General features: G+C 50.9%; 1 protein-coding gene across 2 annotated transcripts in view; it reads left to right on the top strand.

The window, feature by feature from the left end:
• Window positions 1-3125: 3125 nt before the first annotated feature.
• The window catches only part of sycp3 (synaptonemal complex protein 3), a 63308-nt gene continuing 57990 nt past the window's right edge, over window positions 3126-8443 (top strand). Inside the window, exon 1 of one of the 2 annotated variants that reach the window (XM_055654739.1) lies at window positions 3126-3227. The gene's annotated coding sequence lies outside the window, so the exon portion shown is untranslated. Of the gene's footprint in view, window positions 3335-8443 lie in introns of both variants that reach the window. The other variant, XM_055654738.1, reaches the window with a different exon arrangement.

The raw sequence follows: 8443 nt of genomic DNA, 5'->3' as shown, positions 1-8443 counted from the left end.
CTCTGCATGGAACAACTCCGGCTCATAGCCCCATCTGCAGGACTTATACTCCGCAACATTTGTGGCACTGGCTCAACTACAATGCAAAGCAAAGATGCAAAGCGTCTCAACTGGTTTTGGAGTAGTGAATTTTAGATTTCGCCGATCATTTTGCTTTCTGGCATCACCCCTAGTTCTGGACTGCCAGAGGTTTAACCTGTTAAATCTAAATTACCTCAATTATGTAATTGCTTCATCTTCAGAGGGAGAGAAAGGAGGAGGGAGAGGGAGAGTAAGAGGGAGGGGGGAGGGAGAGAGAGGGGGGGGGGAGGGAGGAGAGGGGGGGGGGGGGGAGAGGGAGGGAGAGAGGGAGAGAGAGAGAGGGAGGGGGAGAGAGGGGAGGGAGGGAGAGAGAGAGAGAGAGAGAGAGAGAGAGAGGGAGAGAGGGAGGGAGGGAGGGAGGGAGATGTGTAGGGTAAGCTTTTTACAAAGGGCATTATTATGTTTTCAGCTGCCAGGATTGATCTGGAAGCACATTTGGTAGTGGCATTTAAGATACTTTTGTATAGTCACATGCATACGCAGGAAATGGAAGGATATTGATTATGCGCACAGATAAGAGTTGGCCTTGGCATCATGTTCGGCACAGGCATTGTGGGCTGAAGGGCATATTCCTGTGCAGCAGAGTTGTATATTCAAAGAAAATTCCAAAGATACATTGAAATTCCAATAATCAGCTGACTGACCATTCAGAAATCCTGATGGTTTGGCATGTGGCTCACCAGATGATATTTGCTAGTCATCCTTCTGTTTTCGGAACTCTGGTTCCTGCAGTCCTCTTACACTCAAGGAGACTCTGTTTCTCATCCTATCAGCTAAACAGGATTCTACTTCCCATGCTTCCTTTACTGTAAGCACAGCCAGCTCACTGCAAATTTTATTTTAAGATTTCACATCATCTTAAAGGGATGAATTAAAATGTGTTGTTTTTAAACAGCATCCAGTAATCTGGAAAACTTTCAAATCCAGCACCACTAAACCCCATGTGTACTGGATTTTCAGTTTTGCCGTAAATAACTCTTGACAGAATAAATGTCACCTCATCTGTCATAATTGAGTGGCATTTAGTTTTTAAAATTTCTATGGGTGGCGCCAGCAATGGTTGCATCGCCAACAGTCTGTCTGTCCCTTCCTTCTCTGGTGTTTTAATAGTATGTGTTAAATGTATGTTTTTAGTGTTCTTTAGCTTGTTTTGTGTGGGGGGTGGGGTTGGGGGAAACTTTTTTAATCTCTTACCTCTACGGAGATGCAATTTTTTTCCGCATCGTATCTCCGTCCGCACCGCGGCCTAACATTGTGTAATTGGCAGCCTTTGCTGGAGCTCCAACCACGGGAGCCTGCGAACTTACCATCACGGAGCTTGCAATCCCTTTGTCAGGGATCGACCTCTGAGCTTCAACCGTGGTATCCTGCAGACTTAAACATCACAGAGCTCGCAGTTGGATAGAGATTGACTTTGAGAGTTTCAAGCCGCTGGAGCTTCGACCGCCCCAACTGCTTCGACCGCCCCGACGTGGGGGCTTAGATCGCCCCGACATGGGGGCTTCGACCGCCGGCTGGGGGAGCTTTGATCGCCCCGATGAATGATTCAACTGCCCCGACCAAGGGAGAAAAAAGAGGAAGATTGGACTTTATTGCCTTCCATCAGTGAGGAATGTGGGGAATGCGCTGTGGTGGATATTTATGTTAACTTTTATATAATTGTGTGTCTTGTTTTTTTAGTATGGCTGTATGGTAATTCGCATATCACTGTACCTTAATTGGTACGCGTGATAATAAAAGACCTTTGAAACCTTTAAACACATTTTAATTTTAGACCCAACACCATTCCAGGAGCTACCAATGAAGGTCCCAACCCAAAATGTTGCACCCTTTCCCTCCACAAGTGCTCGCTAATCCACTAATCAAAGAGTTTAATTTGGTCAAATTTGGTTCATAAATTAAAAATGGAGATTTGCTGAAAAACAGAAAGCAGTCAAATTTAAAAGAGAATTTTCCCAGACTTTTCAGCAAATCTCCATTTTTAATTTACGAACCAAACTTGACCAAATTCAACTCTTTCACTAAGATACTCCAGCACTCTGTGTTTCAAGATTCCAGCGTCTGCAGGTCCTTGTGTTTCCAGGAGTTTCCAATGATGGATGCACCAAAGACAAGTTCTTCAATTATTAAGCGGTGTTCCTTTAGATGTTGTTCCTTATTAGCTTGCACCAACACCTCTTCACCACACAATGCCATTTTGGAGCATCACTTGTTGAAATGGGAGCAGGTTGGTTTGAAGCCTTTTTGCCTCAGAATTTTAATCTTGGTTTTCATTAACACTGTTTGCTCTGCATTTGCGCGATTTAAAGGGACACTTTCATTTTGTTTTAACTGCTGTACTACGCTGCACAACAGTCCGGAGGTTGATCATTGATTCTGAAATCTGTTCCTCCTACCCAGAGTCCATGGACGAAATCGACTGCCACCCCACCCAGGGCTTGGAACCTGCAGTGGTCCTGGTGATCTGCAGCTGCAGGACAAGCGTCAGACGTATGGCCAGGAACATTGAGAGAGAGGATTTCTAATCTGCAGAGACTAGTTTAGAAACACTTCTTGCTTGTGTTAAAGTTGTGTTAACTTGCATGGCATGCTTCGCATCATTAAACACCATTTAGATCGTCATCTTGCATTGTGCACTTTATAATAGAATCGAAGACGAACGACATAGCCAGATCAAAGCAATGCTTCGGTGAATGAAATGATTAAATGTGTACTAAGCTTAAAAAGTAACATGCAGTGATAGTGCCTCTTTGCAACAACCTGGCTTCCTAGCCACAAGAGTGCGGTCCTCAGCCGAGCTCGCAGACCAACCCAGCACGGCTCGGACCAAAGTTCATAGAGCCTATGATGATCTTTGGCTCGGACGACCACCGATGTGCATCAAATATAATAGAGCGGAGCAGCTCGCTATAGGATCTTTGGAGAGGAACTCCCGCTCTGTGATCTTTGATGTGCGTTGTCTCGATGGATGCCGGCGGACGTCAAGTGATTGGACGTTGCGTTATCTCATTGGCTGCCGACGGCCCTCGGGCAGAGGGCGCGAAGCCTGGGAGCGCGAGCTGGTGGCGCGCGAGCGGACACGCGCCCGGCTGCGGACAGCGCGAGCGCCGACGGTTCCCGCCCAGGAGAGCACGCCTCGTCTCGCAGTGAGGACGGCCCGTTGCTGTGGCGACAGGAGAGAGGGTGGGGTGGGGAAGGTGTCGCCAGAGGCAAGGTCACGCGGTGGCGGGAAAACGTCGACGGACTGTAGAGGGTGAGGTGTCTTGGAAAGGGGTCTGAAGTGTCCGGGGTGAGGTGGCGGTGGGTGAGGTGATTGGGGATGGGGTAGATGTGTCCAGGGGTGAGGTGGCGGGGAATAACTATGAGTCGCGAGGAAGGAACGTGAGGTGTCGGTGGACGAGGGGTCAGGGGTGAGGTATCGGGGTGGGCGTGAGGTGTCGAGGGTGATATGTGGTAGGAGGGAGTGTGGGGTGGCGAGGAGAGGGGTGTGAGATGTTGAAGGAGGGGTGTGAGATGTTGAAGAAGAGAGTGAGATGTCGAGAAGGGGGTGAGATGTTGGGAGAATAGGGGGGGGGGGAGATGTCGAGGAAGAGAGTGAGGTGCCGAGAAGGGGGCGAGGTATTGGGGGGATGGGTGTGAGGTGTTGGGTAGGGGTGAATTGTCAGTGGGGAAGGCATGAGGCATCGGGAGGGGTATGAGGTGTCAGGGAGAGAGGATTAGATGTCGGGGAGGGGCATGAAATGTTGAAGATACGGTTTGGGTGGATAGGGAGATGGGGAAGGGGCGTGATCAGTGTATCAGTGGAGGAGCAGAGGGGAAGAGGATTTGTGGTATCATGGGAGGGATGGGAGATGGGATGAGGTGTTGGGTCGGGGTGTGAGATATTGGGAAGAGGATGTGAGGTCTTGGAAGGGTTTGATGTGAGGTGTTGGAGAGAGGGAGAATGAGTGAGGAGGGTGTGTAATGTCGGGAGGGGGTGTAAGCTGTTGGGGAGATGGTGTGAGGGAGAAGCTATAGGTGAGCAGAGGATGTAAGGCTCAGGGCAAGAGATAGTGAGGTATTCTGGAGGAGAGAGTTAGTGTGTGAAGTTTGGGCGAAAAGGGAGAGTGAGTTGCCATAGTGAGAGTGGATGTGAGGAGAAAGAGGGTGAGAGGTGTTCAGGAAGAGAAAGAGTGAGGTGTCCATGAGAAAGTGAGTATTGGGGGATAGGATGCGAGTTGTCTGGGGGGATAGGATGTGAGATGTCTGGGGAGGGGGCATGAGGTGTTAGTGGAGGACTATGATGTGTTGGGGGAGAGGGTATGAGGTGTCAGGTAAGAGAGGGTGTGAGGTTTCATGGGAATGAGGGGATTTGAGGGTGAGAGGATGTAGTATGTCATGGGTGAGAGTGTGGTGACAGGTGTGAAGGTGTCAGAGGGAAGGGCGAGGGTGTGAGATGTTGGGGGGGAAAGAGTGAGCGAAATATAGTGCGAGATGTCAGGGAGAGTGAGAGCGTGGGGGAGAGTGAGGGTGTGTGGTTCAGGGGGAGAGGGCAAAATAAGCTGTGTAGTACGATGGGGGACGATGAGTGTGTGCAGTACCAGGAGTGGGGTTTGACTCTAGGGAAGACAATTAAGTTATTGAAGTAAATTGAAGGATCGAAGAGGTATTAACCTCCTTGTTTGCCTCCATCATTATACTGCATTTGTCTTTGAGTCTTTGAAACGTGTAACTGCCCTTGCGACAAAGTCATGCTTTCAAACTGAAGGAACTGGTCCCGGTGAGCAGCACGACCATGAGTGTTCCCAGCGAGCGGGGCCAAATTCTCCAGTTGGCCCTGTTCGCCCGCCACGAAAGTCGACGGAAGCTGGGCTGTATGAGCGAGGAGGGACCTGCGAGTAACCGCTGAGAGTGAGATGAGCTATCAGAGAGCAAGGTGGGCCACCGTGGAGTGGCGTGAGGCTGAGGAAGGGCCCACATGAGGACCGGGGGCCGGACAGGCCCGCGAGAGGACTGGGGGCCGGACAGGCCCGTGAGGACTGGAGGCCGGACAGGTCCGCGGTGGGAGACAGACGTCGGACAAGCCCACGGTGCGTGTTGGATGGGCCCCAGTGGGTGCCGGAGGTCGAATGGGCCCAAATTTGGTGCCGGTGGTCGGACGGGCCGTGGTGGGTGTCGGAGGTCGGTTGAGGACGCACCACCAAGAGAACAAAGGGACCTGACAATGGGAGTCTGCCGAGAATGGGGAGGGACCATCGTGGGGAGGGGGGGGGGGGGGGGCACCAAGAGAATAAAGAGGAACCTAGCGTGGGGGGAGGAGAGGGGGGCACTAAGAACAATGGAACCATTGGGACTACTTTGAACACTTGGTAACTTTGTGGGTGCGCTATACGTGGCAACTCTTTGCATACTTTGTGCATGATATGCGAAACAAAGAATTTCACTGTGACATGTCACATGTGATAATAAAGTATCATTCATTTATTCATTCACCTTTCCCTCATTACACCATACAAGATACGTATTCAACATGGCTCAATGAACCCGAGAGGAGCATGTCACAAGCAATACTAGGTGTGCCTAAAGATGAAGTGCCAACCTGTGAAGCTGCAGCTTAGGCAAGTGTGCTAACAGCATACCTACCTCCTAATTGCCATTAGTAAATGTTTCTTATAAACAGGAAAATAAATCAGAACTGCAATCCAGCCACATCTAATCATAATTGGTCAGAGAGAATTAAGCAACTAATAGAAGAAAGAGATTCCAAGAACATCCCCATCCTCATAATAATGTGCATCAGTCACAAATGCTGAATGGATGATCTTGCAGTCCCTACCATCACGTACTGTATACCAGTCTTTAGCCAATTCAATTGAATAATCGAAGATAGACACAAAATGCTGGAGCAACTCAGGGATAGTCAGCTCTGGAGAGAAAGAATGGGAGAAGAGAAGGAATTCAATTGGAAAAAATCATTGTATTAAACACAGCAAAGGCCACAACATCCCATCAAGTCGATCCACAAGTGTGTTGAGGAACATGTACTCTTGCATTCATGTATAGCGCCGCTGAGTACATCGCCCCAGCATGGTGCTGCAGCAATTATAATAGCAAGCTGGACGCCATCCTCAACGACATCATGCGGATCATCACTGCTGCCTACGCCCTACTCCGACGGATCTTTCCGGAAGTGGCAGCACTGCCCTGGTAGCAGCGGCTCACCTGCAGTCCGTTTGTTTTTGCTTTTTTGTGTTGTTTTTTTTTTTTTTGGTTAGTCTAGTTTTTGGTTTTTAGTTTGTGTTTTGGGGGTGGGGGGGTTGAAACAGGGCTTGCTGTCTCTCCCTGCGGGGGAATGCGACTTTTTTGTCGTATTCCCCTTCTCTGCCACCGTCTGCATTGAGGCCTAATGGCGGAGCAGGCGACCTCGAGGCTCAGGAGGCAGAGCCCGCCAGGACTCGCCCTGAGCTCACTGATGTGATGACGGTCCGGCTCGGGGCTGGAACAGGGCGTCCGTGAGGGGCTGTGACGCTCCTGTGAGGGCGGCCAGCACGAGGGAGGAACGGTGCTCCCGTCGGAGTGGCCGAGCTCGGGGAGGTACGGCGCTCCCAGCCCGAGGGAGGAGCGGCGCCCATGTCGGGGCAGCCCGGCCCGAGGGAGGAGCGGCGCCCATGTCGGGGCGGCCCGGCCCGAGGAAGGAGCAGCGCCCATGTCGGGGCGGCCCGGCCCGAGGGAGGAGCGGCGCCCATGTCGGGGCAGCCCGGCCCGAGGGAGGAGCGGCGCCCATGTCGGGGCGGCCTGGCGCGAGGCTGAACGGTACTTACGTGAGGGCGATCCGCCTCGGGGCTGGAACGGTGCTCCGGTGGCTGGGACGGCGTTGTGGCGGCGGTGACCTGAGTCCGGGGTTCGGCCGCGAGCCAGCGGCTGCGTCAGCAGGACTTGTGGACGGCAGCTTCGACCACCCCGGGCCGCGGTCATTGAGCCCGCGGGACTGTTTTAACATCGCCTGGTGGGGTATCGCCTCAGCGCAGAGGGAGAAGAGGAGGGAAGAGACTGCAGACCTAAGACTTTTTGCCTCCATCACAGTGAGGAGGTGCTAGGTGGACTCACTGAGGTGGATGTTAATATGTGTTTATTGTTGTTTTTATTGTATTGTATTGTATGTATGTATGACTGCAGGCACGAAATTTCGTTCAGACTTCGGTCTGAATGACAATAAAGGAAACCCTGTAACCCTGTACTTCACTCAAACGCTGGTGTGAAGGCCCCATCGGATGCCAAACATCCTTTGCACCACCTCGCTCAGGACTCACAGCAACTGGGATCTCAACACCTGTGATCTTGTCGCCCCTTCTTCCGTCAAGCAGCGACCCTCTGTGGCTCTGGTTTTAACACATTCGGAGCATGGAGAAACAGCTAGGGACAGACTTCACAGCCCCACCCAGCTCGGACCTGCCCCACAAAGAGTTGGTTACCCTGAATCGGCTCTGTGCAGTAGTCAGCCGGTTCAATGCCAACATGCATCGCTGGGGGCTGCATTCATCAGCAGCGTGCGTGTGTGAGGCAGACCAGCAAATAGCTCAGCACATCATTTTCGACTGCGCTGTCCTCCGCCCCCCACTGGTGGAGGGGTAGACCTCACGGCCCTCAACAGCACATTGAACTTGCTACAGCGCCTGGAGGGCATTACATAACCTCTGCTGCCTCAAACGCAAGAAGACGGTACATATACAATAAAAATCTTGATTGCAATAGCATCAGAGGCATGTAGTCTCAGACAGCACGTGGAAACAAATTATACATTAGTTACATATTCTACAGCATAAAAAGTATGTAATGAGTGCAATGAAACAAGACATTAGTGCACAAATATATAATTAGAAAACCAATTCATGATAGTGCAAGAGGTAGTCCTCCATGTGCCATTACCAAGGTAGAATTAAATTTGTTTTGGTTGGATCAATTATGATTGTAGGAAAGTAGGTCCTTCTGAATGCCTTGCGCTGTGTCTTTCGCCTGACACCTCAAATCCTCTCTCTCCTTGATACCTACACCTACAAAAACTGGTGATGTAGGACTTAAGGGTTTTGTACCTTTAGTAGAAGTGAGAAGAGGGCATGGCCTGAATTATGGAGACCGTTGATGATAGATGTCAACTTCTTGAAGCAGCGCCTCACATAGATGCGCATCATGGTGCGGAGGACCACCAGTGATGGACCGTGCTGAGTGCACCACTCTATGCTGCCTCTTGCATTCCTGTGCATTGGAATTGTCATACCAAGCATGATGCAACCAGTCAGAATACTTTCGCCTTGTAGGAGGTTATAGTGTGCAAGTCCTGCCACAGCTGTCAAGCATCTGTCTGTGACTTCAGCTTAGCCCAGCA

This window comes from Leucoraja erinacea, chromosome 24 (assembly GCF_028641065.1).
Source record: "Leucoraja erinacea ecotype New England chromosome 24, Leri_hhj_1, whole genome shotgun sequence".
In the NCBI taxonomy this organism is placed as follows: Eukaryota; Metazoa; Chordata; class Chondrichthyes; order Rajiformes; family Rajidae; genus Leucoraja; species Leucoraja erinaceus.
Note: the sequence above shows the minus strand (reverse complement) of the source record. Positions and strands in the feature narration are given on the sequence as shown.